At 38.5% G+C, this 20,815-nt stretch overlaps 1 long non-coding RNA gene across 2 annotated transcripts in view; it reads right to left on the minus strand.

Moving 5' to 3' along the window:
• The window catches only part of LOC140707740 (uncharacterized), a 111,534-nt gene extending 101,021 nt beyond the window's left edge, over nucleotides 1–10,513 (minus strand). For both annotated transcript variants that reach the window (XR_013545704.1, XR_013545703.1), the window contains exon 1: nucleotides 10,426–10,513. This is a non-coding gene — a long non-coding RNA (uncharacterized LOC140707740). The remainder of the gene's footprint in view (nucleotides 1–10,425) is intronic.
• Nucleotides 10,514–20,815: the final 10,302 nt, after the last annotated feature.

The following is a 20,815-nucleotide window of genomic DNA, read 5'->3' on the forward strand; positions in this document are numbered from 1 at the left end:
GCAAGTCTGGCCTCCCACGTAGGACATTGCAACTGGAACAAAAGGGGCTGGAAACAATCATCATGGGTATACAGGGGAGGAGGAAAGCTGTGCAGAGGGAGTGGAGTCACGTGCACGCGTGCAGTCACATACGTTAGAGAGAACCTTGTTCCTGATATATCAATGTTTGGATAAATATTATTTTTGAATACATATAAATAAAGGGCCTAAATTGCCCCTTGAAACAAGAGAGAAAATAAACTGATACCATGGTCTAGCTGGCCATAACGAATCAAATAAGAGGAAATAAATCAGTAGCACTAAAAGTTCTTGGGATGTTTGTCCAGAGCTAAAAACCACATTACGATGGTACAGTACACCAGAGGTATGGAAAGTATCTGAAGGACCCAAAAAAATCTCCTTCATGTGATCAAGGCCTTCTTTGGAGACTTCTTGATTTTGACTCTGGCTTCAGAAATCCAAATCCCTTGGCCTTCTGTTGACTTTAGTTGGAAGTTAATACATGGTAATATTATTTTCCTTCTGTTGAAATTATTTAGTGAAATTAACAGGCATAGTAGCCTCTTAACACAATTAATCTCTGTGGAAATATTTTGAAAGAGCTAACAGCAGTTGTTATATTTATTGGTGTAATGACTAAAATTTGCAGGAAATGTGCCTGGCACATTTTAGGAGATATATGTAAATATATACATTTGTGCACATCCACTTTTGAGAATTGTTATCTAAATGACATTAAAAATGGAGTCACCCTAGCTGAGAAACCCACACAAATTCAGATCAGGTTCATATCTTTCCTCCACAGTTCGTACGCAATTTGTATGAAATCCTCATACTTCAAAGGGATATTCCACTCAAGAAACCTACAAAATCTGAAAGAATAAGTTAAAGAATATTTTTCTTATTTTGTTGTCTGCTCACTTTCCTAGTGTCACAGAAAGTGCAATAGGAAAGGGGTGGATGACAAGCTGCATGTGGACTTGAACTTACAGCATTTTCCAAGCATGCATACAATACTATATGCTTTCGGAACCCAGAGATTACACCAAAACACTTAATATTAGTCATCTCAGGAGGTGGAATCCGTGAAAACCACTGAACATTGGAATGGCCATTTGATATATTAATTCAAGTTTTCTCCCTTAAAGAAATGGGATTAAGGACCCATTTCAAAGTCATCAGAAACTGGAGCCACCAGTGATTAAACTATACAATACATCGTTTCTCCACCCAATATCCCAGTGTTTTCCTTGTAGGAAAAGATTTCCATTTTTTGAGACACCATGCCTGTCTCCTCTCCTCAGACTTTTTAAAAGATTCATCTTCAGCCAGTTGCAGTGCAGGAATTTCAATCTTCACTACACTTACTTCATTCTCACAAGTGAAATATTATATTTCAAATGTTTTCTTTATTGAATGTAATTTGGCAGGAAAATGGGAAGTTAGGAAAATACAACCACATGCACCAGTTTTGTTGAAAGATAAACAACCCAAGCTGTTTGATGCACTGAGCTCATTTGCTAATATCATGAAAAACTGCCTGAACTAAATAAACAAGGTATGCTTTGTCTCTATTGTATGTGAAAAATCACAACTACCTCAGTCTGCTAATTGCTAATCAAACCTCATGCTGCTTTAATAAATTCATCTTCCAAAACTGTTCTGTCAATATTTAATTAATGGGCCTTGATATAATAGTGCTTCTTATTAACATCTCTTCTTCAAAAATGTGAAGTCTCATTTGTGTGCAATTCAGCATTTTTCTCTGTAAAAGAGACTATATCCTGTCCATGAGTAATCTGAAGTTTAATTTTAACTACAATTACAGACAATAACTTGGAAAATAATAATCATTTGAGAGTCTTTTTTTAAAAAAAAAAATCTAAGCATTGACATTGCAGGCACTGATGCAATTCTTGGGAATGACCCCAGCCACTCCAGTTCCATTGATTTCAAAAAGAGATTTAAACACAGCGCTTAACGCCCTTACTGAAACTTAGTCTCTATTAACTCACTGAATGCCACTTGATAGTTATATAAAGTACCTTCCTAAAGTACAACTTAAAAGTAAGATCCATAACCTGGTTATACGTCCCATTGACAGGACCTCATAACAGATATACACCTGGTTGCAGTAAACAATTGTTCATTATATTGTACCCACAATAGTTTAAATCTATATATATTAGTGTTGTGCTAAGTTTTCTCCCACTTTTAAAAAGCATTGTCATTTAATCTGAGAGAGAAATAAATTCCTTTTTAAAGGATTTTGAAGGAAAAGAAAATTTCAGTGAAATTCCCATAGGTAGCACTTTTTACTTTCTTATTTAGAAGGAGTGTCTGAAGAGTCTAGAAAACTGGTCTGTGTCTGATGATATGGCACCTACTTTGCTCACAGACTTCCCATGCATCAAAGCAAAACTGTGCTGCTCATATATCACCCCATAGTGCATAAAGCACTCTCTGGGTGGTTTACAATTTAATTATGCAGGCTACACATTGCTTCCCCCAGAAGTTGGTTACTCAATTTATTGACCTCTAAAGGATGGAAGGCTGAGTCAACTTCAAGGCAGCTACCTGAGCCCAAGATTAAACTCAAGTCGCAAACAGAGCCTTTTCTGCAGTACTGTAGTTTAAACACTGTGCCACAAGGCTCCGGTTAAAGTTTATGAAGTACAGTAAGATGGTAACACCTGTAGTCCCCCCCCCCCAGATGAGGAAGAGCTAAGGAAGCTGCATTGTAATGAAGGGATATGTAACAGAAAAAAATTGATTGCTGTTGGACACCTTGCAATGTTATGGAATATTTTTGAGTATAATCTTATTCAAATATGTTCAAAAAGGCAATGAAAATGAAACAAAAATACCCCAAACTTTCTTATATGATACCAGGCCTACCACGCAGGAGCTATATTAAACAGGGGTCGATTTTGACTTGCAGGGGGTCCACATCAGAGAGAAAAAAATTAGGGGTGCACGAGATGTAAATGGGCAGATCCCATTAGGCAGATCATAATAAATATTTAGGCAATCCGTAATTACACCAAACACAGATTCTGTACATAATATTTCATAATATTATTTAATTACGTACTGTGTGCTGTCTGTATTGATAAATAGGAGTGCTAGAGATGTTCAATTGCTTTCTAAGTTTTGAGAAGAAAAGTGGCATAAAAATATGTTCAAAAATTAGTTAGGCATCTTTCAGTTTCAAGAGACTATGGTAGCGTGCTCTGTATGGAGGACTTGGAACAGCGTCTAGTGTGGCTGAGAGTATGGCCAATTCTAGAGTGACAATCCCTTCCACACTGAAGACAAATACAATCTGTACCCCGTCCAGCTCCCTGATTTTGCTGGTTTCGGGATTGCCTCTTTGTCTCAGCCTGCTGGATAAGGGTCTCTTGAAATTGGGAGAGGCCATGATGCACTGCCTGCCTCCAGGCTGAACGCTCAGATGTCAAGGTTTACCATCTGTTGAGGTCCATTCTTAAGGCCTTCAGATCCTGCTTGCAGATATCCTTGTACTGCACCTGTGGTGTCCCTTCTGGGGCAATTTCCCTTCACTAATTCTCTATACAGGAGATCTTTTGGAATCCGACCATCAGCCATTCTTACAACATTCCCAAGCCAATCTAGATGTCAGTGTTTCAGTAATGTATATATGCTAAAAATTCCAGCTCATTCTAGGACTACTCTATTTGGAGCTTTGTCCTGCCAGATACAAAAATGTGTCAGAGACAGCGCATATGGAATGTGTTCAGTTTCCTCTCCTGCCATGCATAAAGGGTCCAGGACGCACTGAAGTACAGGAGTGTACTCAGGACACAGGCTCTATGGACTTGGATCTTGGCATATGCTGTCAGCTTCTTATTAAGCCATACTCTCTTTGTGAGTCTAGAGAACATGATAGCTGCTTTGCCGATGCGTTTATCCAGCTCGACATCTAGAGAGAGAGTGTCAGAGATCGTTGAGCCCAGGTACACAAAGTCATGAACAACCTCCAATTCTTGCGTGGAGATGGCAATAGAGGGAGGTGAGTCCATGCCCTGGCCCATGACCTGTGTTTTCAAAAATATAGATAGAAAATAGGTAAAAGACAAGTGAATCAAAATCATCTTCTTTAGGAGTGCCTAAGAAAAGTAAGTACAAAATTTTATACATATTTTGTAGTTGTTACGATTGCATAGGGGTCTACAGAAAGCAAATAAGTCAGCAAATGGTCTATGGGGCAAAAAAGTTTGGGAACCTATGATCTAGACAATAAAGACTATTTTGCAAACTTTATTTCCAAATTTTCTCCTTGTTGATGGTTGCCTCTCTGTCACTAAACAGCATCCTCAAAATAATATCAGGTACAAGATATTGTAGACAATGCAAAATGGTTTCCAGGCAGCCAACAAAGCCTCTCTAGTTGTTACCGGGGGGGGGGGAAGAGAAAAAGATGCAGTGCTACTACCGTTATTAGTTGTTAGTCGATTCTCTGGAAAGCTCTTGGAGAATGTTCTTTCTCTGCAGAAATTTAGTGAAGTAGTCCCCTCTTTCCTCTGCTCACAAATAGGGTGGAGAATTTTGAGACACTATTTCTGAACAGTTCTCAGATACAGAAAACTCTGCTCACAAATAGTTCTTGTCTGGCCTATACAGACAAGAAATTTATTTTTGTTACATATAAAGTAATTTGTTTTTGTAAGACAATAACAACCAAACAATGAAGTAGAGATTTACACAAGCTAAAATATTCTTGAAATCTGAGTAGCCCCTATTCTGAGTCAAAAATCCTTGCGTGTATGTATATAAATGTTTTGGATACTTTACTTTTGTTTGTAGTTTAAAATGGCAATGTTAAAGGAACTACAAAATACCCATGCTGGTCCATATGCAATGTCACTGTTCTAATTCAGTAGACAAGGAAAACTAAACTTTATATTGTGCAAACTGTTTTAATTATCACTAGATTTGCTACAATATAGGAAGAGAACATGTTAATTTTAATTAACTTTCACAGAAACTTAATGTATTTTAAAGCACATTTAGATAATATTTGAGACCCTAAAAGTTCATGCATGTATTTGCATATTGACCACTTTTGTTCATCACCATATTTTAAGATTTTTGTGATTTTATTCATTATAATGCAAATTGGTTGGCAAGCAAGTCATCAGCTAAAAGCATCTGACATACTTCATTTAAAGAATATAAATGCAATTAATAGCACTTTTATTCAAACAAAAGATAAGTGGAGTAAATCTTCAACTTTGAATGGAATGAAGGGACAATTATTCTTTAACAGTTGAGGTGCTTACCGTATCTCCTGATTCAATAATTATGTTAGTTCAGCATGTCCCCTAAACCATTCCAAGGTAAATAGGGGTAAAAATAAATAATCATAGTAGCAGCAGGCTTGGGGGATGCATAAAATTATCTGTGTTGAAGTAAAATGTCTCTATAGAAAAATGCTTCTTAAATTATGAATACAGGATACAATATTCCCCCATTTAGACAAATAAACCAAAAAAGGGTAGAGATTTATGTTGCAAGCATAGGGTAACCAGAGCAAACATTAAAAAAAGAACTCCATACAAAGTCCTTTTTTAAAAACAAGAACACATTATATGACTCATTTATTTGCAACTAAGTTATCTTTATTATTGCTGGTGCTCAATCTCTAAAATAATCAATTAAGTGTCATTATTAGCATCCTGTATTGGCCTTACTAATGTGCCAGAAAAATACTCTCCAGTTCCCTGTAGACTAGAGGACAATTCTGATGTTGCAACTTGAAAGTAGTTATAAAAATATGAAACAAAGCAAGACTTCAATTAAGACTAGGATTGACAGGACAAATTCCTGGAATTTGCAACATTCCTCTCAAAATGTCCCTATAAATACCTTAAAATGCCTCTTAAATTTCATTTCTGAAATAAACTGGAAAATGTTTCTCATTACGGCAAAAATAACTATGACACCTGCTACTAATGCTCATTGCATGTCTTCTAATATGCAGGTTATACCCTTGTTAGAAAAAAAAATGGTGTCAGGTAATTACAGTACTCATAACTAGTTACTGTATATCCAAACGTTGGTCTACCACACATGACCAAGGGTCCTAGTCCATATCAGACCCCCTGTGCTTACTAGAGGTTTCTTCTTAAAAATCTGCTAACTGCTTCTTTAAAGTCATACCTGCTTTGACTATGAATTACACCACATTGACCTTTTGCTTATTATTTGAACATAATGGTCTGATTTTCAGTTAACTTGCTCAAACAGTGGAGACATGTGTTATTTTAAAAAATTCCTCCAAATAATATATTCTTGTTCTGTCAGATGAAATGAATCGATTATGTTCACCCTGACATATTCTTAATGAACATCTAATTATAAATTCACAGGCTATACACTGCTTATAATCACAATTGAGCTATTATTAAAGACCAGCTGTGTTGATATTATTGCAACACAATGTGCAACTTCTGGTTTTACCTAGAAGTTTTTTTTTTATAATGGGAAATTGCCTTTTCATAAAAAGAAATTGGCTCATTTTTGGAATATGACTCTTTGGAACAAATCTCTTAGTATGTTCAGCCTACTATTACTCCTACAGATATCAGTGGAAATTTTCCTTAACAAAGACTGGATCAGAACGTCTATTAATAGTCTGAATTTCACTTATGGTGAATATATATAAATTAAATAACAGAATCCAGTATTCAAAGCATGCTGAACAATTCAGGTCGGAGACAGGGAAATTTAATTTTTTGTACAACAGTTCCCAGAATGCCCAGCTAGTTATGCTGGCTGGGGTATTATGGGACTTGTAGTAAGAAAAAACTTTTCTATCTCTGCCTCGGCACAGTTAGGGTTATCCCCTCAACACAGACTCCCACATATCATTTAACAAAATGCTTACAAGTTTTGAAACAGCTATTCTGTGACAAAATCTAATCCACATGATGATGTAGAGTCACACAGTATTTGGAAACAGTGCATAACGAAAAGCTAATTATTTCATTATAATAAGGTATGTTATGAAGACAAGATTTCTCCTCTTGCAGCACAATTGGCATATCTATCCAAAAGAACTGGAGACTACACCAGTATGAACAGCTTTGATGCTGCATGGTTTCCTTTTTCTTATTTTACTCTCTAAAAAGAATCTGAATGGAAACAGGAGCCAATAGGATGTGGGAAATTTTGGCTGAACCTATTCAGCAGAACAGAAGCAACTACTGGATATCAAAATGTTGCACTACCTTTTCCCCCAAGTGCTTGTGCACCTCATTTCCATCACAACTCATCAGAACGGTTTTTAAAGTTTTCAAATATATAGGTAACCTTCTAAATTATTAAAGGTAAAGTTTTCCCTTGACAAATTATCCAGTTGTGCCTGACTCTAGGGGGCAGTGCTCATCCCCATTTCCAAGCCATAGAGTCAGCATTTGTCCATAGACAGTTTCCGTGGTCACATGGCCAGTGCGGCTAGACATGGAATGCCATTCCCTTCCCACCTTGGTGGTACCTATTTATCTACTCACAATTTTTATATGCTTTCGAACTGCTAGGTTGGCAGGAGCTGGGACAAGCGATGGGAGCTCTCTCTGTCACGTGGATTCAAACTGCTGATCTTATGACCTTGCAGCTCAGAGGTTTTGTGGTTTAACCCACAGCGTCACCACGTCAATTCTCAATTAGTATTGTGCAAAAAGTGTGCAGAATGAAGAATAGAAGGTATATTTACATGACTGAAAAAGATACAGGGTGAGTTCAAAATGAATATTATGTCAATGAGGGTGTCCCAATAAATCATTGATATTGCTTTGTTGTTTTGTGAGTGAAAAGTGCTAATGTTTGAACAAAACTACTTGACACCAACTTCTATAGCCAGAGAAGGAAGCTGTAAAGCAGAAGGAGATGAAAGGCAAAACTTTTTCTGGAAATTCCTATTGCTGAGTTCTGGGGGCTTGGCCTAACCTGTGACGAGGGCTTAGATTGATCTCATCAGATCCCTCAGTGGACTGTATTTATCCCCCATCTATTTGACTGAGCCATTTTGAGTCCATACACAGAAAGGAGAGATTGTGCCTCACTTATTTGACTGTTGGAATTCTAGATTTTTTTTCTTTTAGATAGTGACAGCAAATCTTCATTACACTTAGGAATGAATGTGTGTGTGAATTTGTAATGGACAACTGACTACATTGTATGGGCTTTGACTGGACAGGTCAAAGTAGCATGAGAAACTATTTTTCTCTTCCTCACATGGCTATTTTCTACTTTCGAATTTCTTTTAAAGTGCCTGATCTGATTGAATGGTATTCACATACCTTTATTCTCTCTGAATAAACCTTATAATTTGTCAAGATTTCTCAATCTTCTAAACATTTCCATTGGGGGGGGGAGATTAAACATTATCTCCAATATAAAAATGATGTTGGCAAATCTTTAGATCTGAGTTTCAAGTCCAAGTCCAAGTCTGTGGTACCAAATCCTGCATTTCAAGCCTCAAATCTAAGTGCCAAGTCCTTATTAAAAAGTTTTGAAATTTTAAAGACTTTTTAAAAAAATTTAAAAGGTTTCAGGTTCTATTTCTTCCTCCCAACTAGCCCTTTTTCTCTCCCCCCCTTTTCAGCCTTCCAGGGAAGCCCAAAGGCCCTACTTTACCCCAAGGGGCCCAATGAGGAATCGGAGAAGGAAGGGGGTCCTTTACCCACAAAGCTCTGGAGCCACTTTGTGGTTAATACAGTCCCTGAAACTTGGAAAGGGATTGATAACTCAAGGCTCTACAATTTTTTGCATGGCAAGGGAATGCTAAGAGGAGCAAAGTGGTACATGATGGGAAGCATGTGCCAGGCATGCTGGGATATGTAGGCCAAGGAGGCCTGATGGCGAAGGGTGGCCTGTTGTTGGGAGGTGGGCTGGCAGCTCTGGCGTGAGGTAAATACACAATCTCAGAGAGTGAGGCGGAAAGAACAAGGCAGGAGGTGGTCGCTTAAAAACAAATAAAGGAATTGGGTTTGGTTTTGTGTCTGAGGGCCAAGACCCTGAGGGAAAAAAAATAGATGGCCTGGCAGGCTGACTGATGAAAGGTCAGTATCCAATACATAATAAGTTTCTGTTAAAGTAATAGAGACTTGAAAACATGAAAAATGGGTCCACGTGATGTGTTAAGTCCAAGTCTTAAAAAAAGAAAAGCCTAAGTCCAAGTCGAGTCACTGGTGCGACTTAAGTCCAACTTGACAGCAAGTCACAACTTGAGACTCCCCATCCCTGGAAGGAAAAATACAAATGGAAGTGTTCCTGCCAATGTCACTCTTTCTGTATCAGGAAAACAGTGAAAGACAAAGTTTAAAACCTCCTCTGGGATGTTTGTTTCACTTATTTGTATATCACCCAATTTAGTGCCAAGCACTACACTGGGTGGTTGACAATAATATACTAAATCCCAATACACCTCCCCCACACACATCAAATCCCAAACAAACCCAATCCAATAAAGCATCATATAATAAACAAACACACTTATAGCTGAACGGTAAACCCCAGGAGGTGGGGGGACTCTCAAAGAAGCAGGTCTTTAACCACCCCTTGAAGGTTGGGGCCACTACTGTGAAGGCTCATTTTTTCATGGAGCTTCTCCTCAGAGTGGCCACCTGTAGGTGAGTGGCCTGAGTGGATAGTGTGATGTGGGCTGATGTTCTTCAGGGAAGAGATACTAAGACAGATATTGGGGTCCCAAACCATTAAGGGCTTTGTATATTAAGAGCAAAACCTTGAACCTGGCTCAGAAAGGCACACAAACCCTAGGAAAAATGTGATCAACCTTTGCCACCCCAGTGACAACCACACCACATTCTGCACCTGTTACAGTCTCCCAGTCAGTTGCAAGGGGAGCCCCATGTGGAGAACATGGGAATAGTCAGTTTTTGAGATCACCAACACATGTACCACTGTTGCCAAGAATCCCCTGTTAAGGTAGTGACGTAACTGGGCAATCACAGTCACTTTTTGATCTTCCCAAAGCCATTGAGTTAGAATGGACTTCCTTTGTTTATTATACACTTTTTAAAAAGAAACATTCATGCAATTTCTCAGTTCATAAATGTCATAACATTTTTAGTGTGGTCCATCACCAGAGATTTACAAAATCAATCAATCACTTGTTTTGGTTTACTGTTTACGTATAGTATCTAAGTGCACTAACAGGGTATTATGGAAGATGAAACATTATGTATTAAGTTTGACCAAGCCTGGCTTGTACAGTAAGTTCTTGTGGTCTTCAAATTACATGCTTTGAAGAAAAATTGAACTTTCAAAGCAGTACTCTGGTCTCTGCCTCAACCCCTTCTTCAGTATGGTTCAGGTTCATGGCTTCTATCCCATCTTGTCTGTATTAATCTCTCAGTCTCATCCTTCATATCTCCTTACCTTAGGAGGCAGTGATGAAGGTAAAGATTGTAGTAGTTGGAGTGGGAGAAAAGAAACACAAATGTGGAGGTTTGAATTAGTGGTTTTTACTTGGAAGGCTAATGTTTTACTACTTTCTCAATGTTGATATTAGGAATGTACACTGTGTTTGGACAAATATGCAAACTCAGAGGCATTTTGTAATTCTAGGGCAACGGCAAAGCAAAGCAAAGCAAAGCAAACACACACACACACACACACAGACACACACAGAGACACACACACACACACACACACATCTGTCTCCTGCAGGATGAAGCAGCATTGCCATGGATTCTTCATTTTCCATCTGGCTATGCATGAGGTTAAAATCTTTTAGGCAAAGACAGCCAGTCATTTGAAGTGAGGAAATGGAACACCAAAAGATGAAGCTGCCGGCTCTAAAGGAGAAAATGAGTGACAAGTGAACACTCCAATAAAGCTTCAGTGGCAACTTCAACCATTAAGGCATGACGGAGGGCTCAGCTATGCTAGTGGCCAGATTCCAAGCCCTCCACAGGGCTAAGAATCCTCCATTATTCCCTAGCCTGCCATTACCTCTTACTTTCAGAGTTACTTGGTGGTTCCCCTCTACTGCTATAGCCTGGTGACATTCAGATAACTACTGATAGATGCTCCACAATGAATTATCTGTCTAGTCTCCTTTTTAAAGCTAGCAACTAATTTGGCTGTCATCACAAATCTGTCTTGCAGTGATCACCTGAGGGAAAGATATAAGGTGCAGATCTGTGGCCTTATAAGTAGCCTCTTATATTATTAATAGGCGGAGATCTCTTTCTTTCTTTCTCTCCCATCTCGCTAAGCATAAAAATGTTCAAGGCTTTCAACATCCTTAGAGCGGTTAAAATTTTTGTGCCCAGGAGTGCTGGCTGATGACTCTCTTCCCTCAGGCTCAATACCATCCCAGTAAGGAAAACTGTGGCATCACTTAACTCTGCAGCTAACCAAGGAGCCAAGAATGATTTAGGACCAACTCTCTTCCCACCACACTTCCGGTAAACACATCAAATGTGGAGAATTTATTTTATCGGAAAAGATAGGGTCAGAGAATTAAGAAGAACAAAGGGCCAATTACTAATTAGACATAGAACAATTTTGGAAACAAACCACTGTATCAGGAGATCTCACCAGAGAAGCAGACCGATGTGTGGGCTTATACAGAATGCAAATTTCATCAAGTATATGCTTGCACCCAAAGATAAGAGATGTCAGCTAGTCTAAGATAAGACTAGCCTCAGGTAGTCTAACATAAAGACTGAAATCCTGTTGCTGTTAGTTATGCTGTGTAAAGCTGATGATGACATAAGCAGCTTCAGTGATTTTCCAAAAACATAATATTCACAATTCCCCCCCCCCATCCTAAGGCCACTGAGGGATGATTTTACCAATGACAGCAATTATCAGAAATTAAAGACTTCCAACTCATCTCAAGAACCCCAATAGCTTCCTGACAATGAAAAAGATTTTATGGAATCCTCAGGACCTTCAGGGGAGAAATTGGAAGCATTTTATTTCTGGAAAAAATGCTGTAGCTCATGGTGTCAAGCCTTAGGTAGCATAACTTATGCAATAGGATTTCAAACAGGTCTGTTTTTGCCCTCAGCAGCAGTGATGACAAACCCTATCCAGTTTTCTCAAATCTTTCTAGCCATCTCACACATTCCCAGTCCTCTCAAGAGGAATGCAGCTGTGACTAATTGGAAGTTAATTTCTCCCTGCTAGGCTGAACAACTGACCTTGTTTTCACTTCCAAATAAACTTCTAAGTGAGCCAACTTTGAAGATCTATAGCTGGCTTACTTACTCAGTATATAACTCTCCAGTTGGTTCTATATTAGCATGGGGATCTGACCCGTAACTTTCTAATGACTGCTTGAAAATTTGGTCCTCTCCATTCTTCAGGACAACATTGGAAGCACTCAAAGAAAGCATGCTGAAGAGGCTCCACAGATAGTGCCTTTTCCCTACAAAGCTATCTGAATTTATGTCAGCATCACCTTCACTTTGTTGGAGAGATGGCCCCATTGCGTTTGTGGGTTGATTTCCCAAGTGTCAGTATTTTGGGATGGTATAACAGACTTAATGTCTAAGACTTAAAACTGGAGATGAGGGATTCACATTCAGCTCCTGGGGGAGACAAATACAAAGCCCGCCATCACAACTGGCCAGCCTGATGAAACGCTCCCCCCCCTCACTGAGCATCCACTAACAGCTTCCACCGTGGCGCACGCTGCTTCTCTCTATGCCAATTGTGGAGGTAGCCTGGCTGGGGCTTCCCCCCAGCTCCCTGTGTTGCTGGACAATCTGGCCAGGGGACAGGATGGCAAGCCTCTCCACACAGCTGCTGATTGGTCAGCAGCACAGGGAGGTGGGGGAGCCCCAGCCAATCACTCCCGTGATTGGTGTGGAGAGAATGATGGCAGCGTGCGCCACACTGGAAGCTATAAGTGGACGCCTGGTGTGCGGGGAGGGTTTCATCAGGCGATCTAGCTGTGATGGCGGGCTTAATATTTGTCTTCCCCAAGAGATGAATATGAATTCCCCATCTCTACTTCAAACCAAAGTAATAAAGAAATATAATGCTTTGTTATTACTGTTTACTTTTATTGAAGGTAACCGATGTGTACTACACAAGGCTCTTACATGCTTGTGTGTTGCATCAGCAAAATAGGAGATAACCTGGAGATGGAAATTCATGGATGTAGTTCCAACTCCTGGCTTAGAAAATTCTGCTCCCTGATCCCTGTGGACACCCAAATAGACACAGTGCAGAATAAAATTCCCATCCTCTGGTTCCTCAGCCAAATATCTAAACCATTACGTAGAGAGAGAAATTATGCAACAGTAAGGTGATCTGCGCAGAAGGGTTTTCAGACTCAGGAAATTGATACAAATGTCATGGGTACTGGGGATGAAGGAGGAGAAAGATCAGAAAGAATGAGAAATGGCAGAGAAGAACACTAGAGTAAGAGTGGGATTAAAGAGTTTCTAATTTGGGTGAATCTACATACTTTCCCTAGTACTAGAAGATAATTGCACTCAAATTAGTTTAGAGATTTTCAATACAGGATATGTGTCCACTATTTCTAACCACTTGAAAGTAATGCAAATTAAAATAAACACAGTAAAAAAAATTAAGAAGCGAGTGCTGATTCTGGCCATATTGGAGGTATTTTTAATATACTCTCTCTCTCTCTCTCTCTCTCTCTCTCTCTCTCTCTCTCTGTGTGTGTGTGTGTGTGTGTGTGTGTGTATCTGCTTTTAAATTATAAAATTTAAATTATATAATTATATATATAATTTTAAAAGCAGACAAAGACGTCTGTCTTGGGGTAAGGGTGATTCATGTTAAAAAACAATAACAACTTTTGCATTCACAGAATAGAGAGATATTGTTTACTACCAAGGACGGGATAACAGTTATTTCTTGCTATAATATCTGCATAGAGTAAAAGTAACTGTACTATTAGCAGTTTCTTTTCAGCATTGTTTGACTGCTGTTTATAAGCTAAAAGGAGTACGTAATTTCATGTTACTTCGTTTACATGTTATAACAAGAGGGAAAGCAGAAACAACAAGGCAATGTTTGAAGACACTGCCAATCAATAATGGAAAGCTTTACCTTTACATTTTTATTATTCTGTCTTAGCAGGAAGTAGCTTTACCATAGTTTTTAACATTGATTTTTCAACAGTAAAAACCAGAACTGGGAGGAAATCTATAGGATATAGCTTTACAGACTAATACGAAACATATTTACTGAGGAGAAATTGTCAGTGAGACCAATCAGACAGTGAACCTTTTCAGACATGATACTAAAGTTGAGTTTTCATGCTCTGTGCATGAGATAGCACAAGAATTCTGGCTGCTTTCCTTTACCCTTTTCTGGTAAAACCACAGCAAGGAAGCCTAAATGCTTTCTTATTATATATAGACTTAGAAGAGCTCTGTTTCAGATACGTAGACCGAGGTCCAATGGGGTAGGAATGAGTGGAGCACCAAACTAGGACTGCAGAGATTCAGGCCATAGTCACACCACTGAAATGTCCTCCTGTTTTCTCATATCTTTTGCTCCCTGAGCAGTCATGTGTTGCAGTCATGTGACAGATATCCTGGGGTGGGCATTCTGATGTGTTTTTGAATTACTGTGACATTTCCCTAAATTTGATGTGATATGATTGGCTACACTTTGGTACCAGAATATTACCCTCTGGATGTTTATATCTCGGGGTGGGGGGGAACGCTTTTTCCTGTTTTAAATTCATTACATCGATGTTTCAACTACATTTCCTTGATGGGTACGAGTTTCACTGCTGCATTTGTGCCTCTTGCAGCAGAGAAACTTGTAGCTGGACTTTGTTCTCATGGCAGCTGTACCACAAGGTCCCCAAGAGGAAGAGATGAAAGGGCTCAGAGGAAGGAACACCCACCTGGTGGAAGGATCTGCAAATACCAATGAGGTAAGTTTTCTGATGCATTGACACTTCACCCACTAATTTTTTTAAAAAAAAGTTAAAGAGATATATAGGAAAATGACACAACTGGCAGAAGCAACACAAAGCAACTTGCTAGAACAAGTATCCATGCACAGAAGATGTCACTGTAAAACTGTTGCATGATAAATCACACAACAAAAATGTAGAAGCCTCCTGGTGGGCAGGATTTGAGGCAGAGATAACACAGAGGCAGACCAAAAGATTTGATAATGGCTGTGCATCACCTGACCACACATACACAAAAATCAAAACCAATGAGGAAGAATTGGGAAATATTTCATTAGTGTGACCATGGCCTCAGTTTCTAATATTCTGTTCAGTCATGAAGTTTGCCATGTGACTTTAGGCCCGTTGCTTTCTCTCAGGCTAGCTTACTTCATAGGTTTACTATGAGGACAAAATGGTTGTAGTTTATTAAGACAACTCTTGCATGCCATTCTGAATCCCTAGAAGGAAGAATGTGATTGAAAAGATTAGATTAGATGTGATTGTGTTCAGTTTAACAGTGGAAACAATGCTTTGAAACAATGCATATCATTTTTGCACATAGTGTGCACTTAGTGTTAATCATGCATTAACATATCCAAACAGAGACTCTGAAACAGATACACTGCCTTGCAGCTATATCCACTCATGGAAAAGACTTCAGGAGTTAACCTAGAGGCAAAATCTGGAGCTGGAGTCCCGAAGGCAGTTCATGTCATTCTGTCAACTCCTGCGACGTTGCTGGAACCAGTTGTATTGGCTCTTGCCTTTCCATTGGACCATTTCAGCAATGTGGAGAGGGGGGATCTGCTGCTTGGGTAACAGCCTATCCTCCATATTACTTTACCCAGGCTTCATGCTCTGGAGAGGACACTCCTCGATTCAGAGCATGTTACCATTGTCTCTCGAGACTGAAGGATGCCTATGAAAATGAAATGACTCTGAAAACAATGCTTAGGATTAAGACAATTCACTTTAAGATTGCAGCCCAAGGTGAGGTGAGCAAATCCATCTAGATTAGGGAAAGAATTTGTTTGATGAATTTGGGATATTATGCTCCTACCTCCATGATTCAAGAAGATACGCATATAATCTGTAATATGGTTGCTGGGGAAGGGCAGAACCAAAAACAGACGGCACGTGGCAACAAGTCCCTCTGTGCCAAAATATTATGAAGGGCTGTTTTGGACTTAATAAAGTGTGAAGCAAAAGTGTGAGTGAGTGCAATACATGCAACAAAGAAACACAAACATACACACCCTTTAATCCCTCAAGTAAACTAGCGTTGCCATGCCTACTTCTCAGAATGCAGAGTAGAATGCTATGTTCCTCTTTCCAAATTCTTGTTCTACAAACAGATTGCCAGCTCGTTTTCCAATAGATGTCCCCTTGTCCTTTGAAATAAAAGTGTGGGTGGCACTTATCAAAGATTGTCCCTTGAAAGCAACGTCAAATAAAGCCAGGTTTGAACTTTCACTAGAGCAAAAAAGAGTAAATTGAAGCAAACCTATCTTATACATATAATGAGAATACAGAACTGACCAGAAAAGATAATATTCCTGGGGAAAGCTTTGTTTATTTACATTATTTCTAGGTTCCATATGTACAAAATTACTTCAGAGTTGTTGGAACATGCAAAAGGTAAGGTAAAAGCTGTAGGCACATATGTTTAAAAATATGTGAAAATTGAACTTAAGCTGTAAGCACATACTTGTCAAAAATATAGGAAAATCTCTTTTAAAGTAATAAAGACCAATGGAAGTATTTCTAGTTACATTATAAAAATGCAAAAGCTTAACAGCCCATAATGGCAGAGGATACATCTCTACATAGTAAAATTATTTAAATATTTTTACAAAAAATTATTAAATTTGAAAAGCATGGGGAAATACCAGAACTATTAATAATAAAAATATATAAAGTAAAAAAAGTGTTACTTGTCCTCTAAACATGTTAAGTACACACACAGAAAAAGATTTTCTCATCCAGACTATTTGGATCTATTTGGTGGTTGTTGCCAGCATCTGGAAACAAAACCTGTTGCTGCAATGCTATATCTGGATGTCTGTTCATTCATAACTGTGTGTACCCTGTCACCATATTTATAACTCTTACAGACTGTTTTCATTTACCTCTTATCTTGTTTTGCTAACTTGGTTTTCAACAATAGGAATTTCTACATGTTCCAGCCCCATTTAAATCCCCATTCATTTCGGTCCTTTGCCTCTTCCCCAAGTCAACTGTTTTTTGTTTGGAAAACATTTTTGTTGTTACTATCTTTCAACCTTAAGAAAGTGGTGCCTTTGTTTTTGATACTTAAGTACAGCATATTGTTGAATTTCACAGGGTTCAAATATTAGTACTTTTCTGAAAGATGGAGCTACCTCAATGAAAAATATTCAACATATAGCTATCATTGTTTACAAATTCTGAATCCTTGGTATGGGGTCAATTGTTTTGGTACACTCAAAGTTTTATGAGATTACTCATACTACCAGTTCTGAGCTATAGTTTTAAACTATACTTTAAGGCTTTTTCCCTTCACCCCCTACGATCCTTTTAAATTGCGAATTAAAAACAAAAGACGAGTTAGAAGGACAAGATATATATATAGCAGAATTTTCTGTAAACATTCTGTAAATCGGGCCTTCTCGGCGGTGGCTCCTCGCCTCTGGAACAATCTACCTCCTGAGATTCGCGGGGCTCCCTCGCTGGGTACCTTTAAGAAGGAATTAAAGACATGGATGTTTCGGCAGCCCTTCCCATCACATAACTCCTGACCCACTTTCTTTTTCTTTACTGTTCCCTGTTGCACATTGTGGGTTGTAATGTACTGTTTTATCATTTAGAACTTTCTATTTATATTTTATTATACTATTGTTTGACTGTTAGCCGCCTAGAGTGGTCCTCAACCGACCAGATAGGCAGGATATAAATAAAATAAAATAAAATAAAATAAAATAAAATAAAATAAAATAAAATAAATAAATAAATAAATGTATTTGTTGTTGTTGTTGTTTAGTCATTAAGTCATGTCCAACTGTGTGTGTGTGTGTATAGAGAGAGAGTTGGAGATGACTTAATGACTAAACAACAACAACAAATACATGAATGTTTACAGAAAATTCTGCTACGTAATATACTATTTAAACCAGAATTATTCTTATTAAATATGTTACCAGAGAGTTTAGATAGGAGAGAGAGCCATTTGGTGATACATATAATAACTGCAGCCAGAATACCATGTGCATGGAAATGGAAGCAAACCGAAATACCAAATCGTGAAGAACTAGTGGAAAAGATTATGGAAGTGGTGGAGATGGACATATTAACAGAAGCTTTGAAAGACAATTCAGTCAAAGAAGCATCTGAAAAATGGGACACTATGTATAATTGGATCCGGTCTATAACCTGAAAGCCAAATGTGATAATTTTAATGCAAAATAGTCAAATAGCTCTAGGAATTATATAGGCAACTAACAGACACTAACAGAAAATGATATGTTTAAGTACAAATAATATGTGATGTATAGCATGATATATTCCCTGTTATCCTGAGTTATTTCCCTTTACCCTTGAAATAAATAAATAAATAAATAAATAAATAAATAAATAAATAAATAAATAAATAAATAAATAAATAAATAAATAAAGTATTTGGGGGGGGGGGTTGGGAACAGGGATTTAAACTTTTCCAAACTTCTCAAGTTTGAAACAGAGCAAGAGCAGACCATCTGCTACAACTGTGACATATTTGGTTCTGATCCAAAGCTCTGTATTAAAGTTATAAATTTTGGGGGGTTGCCCCTATTTTTAGAATTGCCTTATAAAATGTTGATTTGCTTTGCCAGCAGAAGATCATTGCTGCACTCTCATGCAGCAATAATAAACTCAAAATTAAGTCCACTGTGTTCATTGGGTCTTACTTCCAGGCACATATGCATATGATTGAGTCTCACTTTATTCGCACATGTTCTCAAGTTCATGTTTGCAATGGTTACTTAATGAAGCAGTATTTTATAACTAGAGACTTAGGTGACCTTGCAAAAGAGCCATATATTACAGTTCTTGAAATGGCAGCTTCAAAAAAAGTCACCAATAACTGTTCAGCAGTTAACAGAAAGAAGCTGGAAGAGGGCGAATAACAGGCTCTCCTAATAACCATAGAAACAACAAAAGGGGCACTTTGAAGTGGTGTGAACCCATTAGCCAGCAGATAATAATTGAAAAAACAGATTCAAATCATTGTTTTCTGCTAAAAGACATTTTGATGTAATTTTTTGATTATGAATGTTGCACTCCACCACATTTGTAGAGTCAAAATAGCATTTCTCAAATTAAATGGAACTCCCTTTTGGTTGTTGTGGGTTTTTCGGGCTGCTTGGCCGTGTTCTGGAGGTTTTTCTTCCTAATGTTAGAACTAACTCTTGTCCTCTGAAGATGCCAGCTACAGAGATTGGTGAAACGTTAGGAAGAAAAACCTCCAGAACATGGACAAATAGCCCAAAAAACCTACAACAACCATTGGATCCCAGCCATGAAAGCCTTCGAGAGTACAGTGGGACTCCCTTTTCTTTTTCTTCCTATCTACTTAACTGGGGCACTTCCCAAGGGAATCAGTGTTGTCAACTAAAAGAGGACAAAATGAATGTAGTTTCATCACTTGTCAGAGAGAGAAAGATTTTTTTTACATAAGTTGATTTTCAGCCCTATGTTCTGATTTTTTAAAAAACAAAAACACAATAAAGCAAAATGTCTAGCAGAACGGAACTGACATCCTTACACATTCAGAACAACAGCAATCAGAACAAAACAATAGTATAACTTTACAATATATCACAGAAGTGAGTCCACCCCCTCACATCTCATAAATATTTTAGTATATCCTTTCATGTGACAACATTGAAGAAATGACACTTGGCTACAATGTACATCAGGGACTATAACAGTGTGAATATGTTGTCCCCGCAAAGTAACGCAACACACAGCCATTCATGTCTAAACCACTGGTAACAAAAGTGAGTACACCCCTAAGTGACAATGTCCAAATTGGGCACAAAGTGTCAATATTTTGGGTGGCCATCATTATTTTCCAGCACTGCCTTAACCCTCTTGGGCATAGAGTTCACCAGAGCTTCACAGGTTACCACTGGAGTCCTCTTCCACTCCTCCATGACAACATCTGTTGGATGTTAGAGACCTTGTTCACCTCCACCTTCCATTTCAGGATGCTCCACAGATGCTCAATAGGATTTAGGTCTGGAGACCTGCTTGGCCAGTCCATCACCTTTACCCTCAGCTTCTTTAGCAAGGCAGTGGTCATTTTGGAGGTGTGTTTGGGGTCGTTATCATGTTGGAATACTGCCCTGTGGCCCAGTCCCCAAAGGGAGGGAATCATGCTGTGCTTCAGTATGTCACAGTACATGTTGGCATTCATAGTTCCCTCAATGAACTGTAGTTCTCCAGTTCCGGCAGCACTCATGCAGTCCCAAACCATGACATACACTATGTCACAGAAGTAAGTTACACCCCCTCACATTTCATAAATATTTTAGTATATCTTTTCATGTGACAACACTGAAGAAATGACACTTGACTACAATGTAAAGCACTAAGTATACAGCTTGTATAACAGTGTAAATATGTTGTCCCCTCAAAATAAAACAACACACAGCCATTAATGTCTAAGTGAGTACACCCCTAAGTGACAATATCCAAACTGGGCCCAAGTAGCTGTTTCCCCCCCTCCTGGTGTCATGAGACCCATTAGTGTCACAAGTCTCAGGTGTGAAGGGGGAGCAGGTGTTATCGCTCTCACTCTCTCAGACTGGTCACTGGAAGTTCCACATGGCACTTCATGGTAATGAACTG

This window comes from Pogona vitticeps, chromosome 5, assembly GCF_051106095.1.
Source record: "Pogona vitticeps strain Pit_001003342236 chromosome 5, PviZW2.1, whole genome shotgun sequence".
In the NCBI taxonomy this organism is placed as follows: Eukaryota; Metazoa; Chordata; class Lepidosauria; order Squamata; family Agamidae; genus Pogona; species Pogona vitticeps.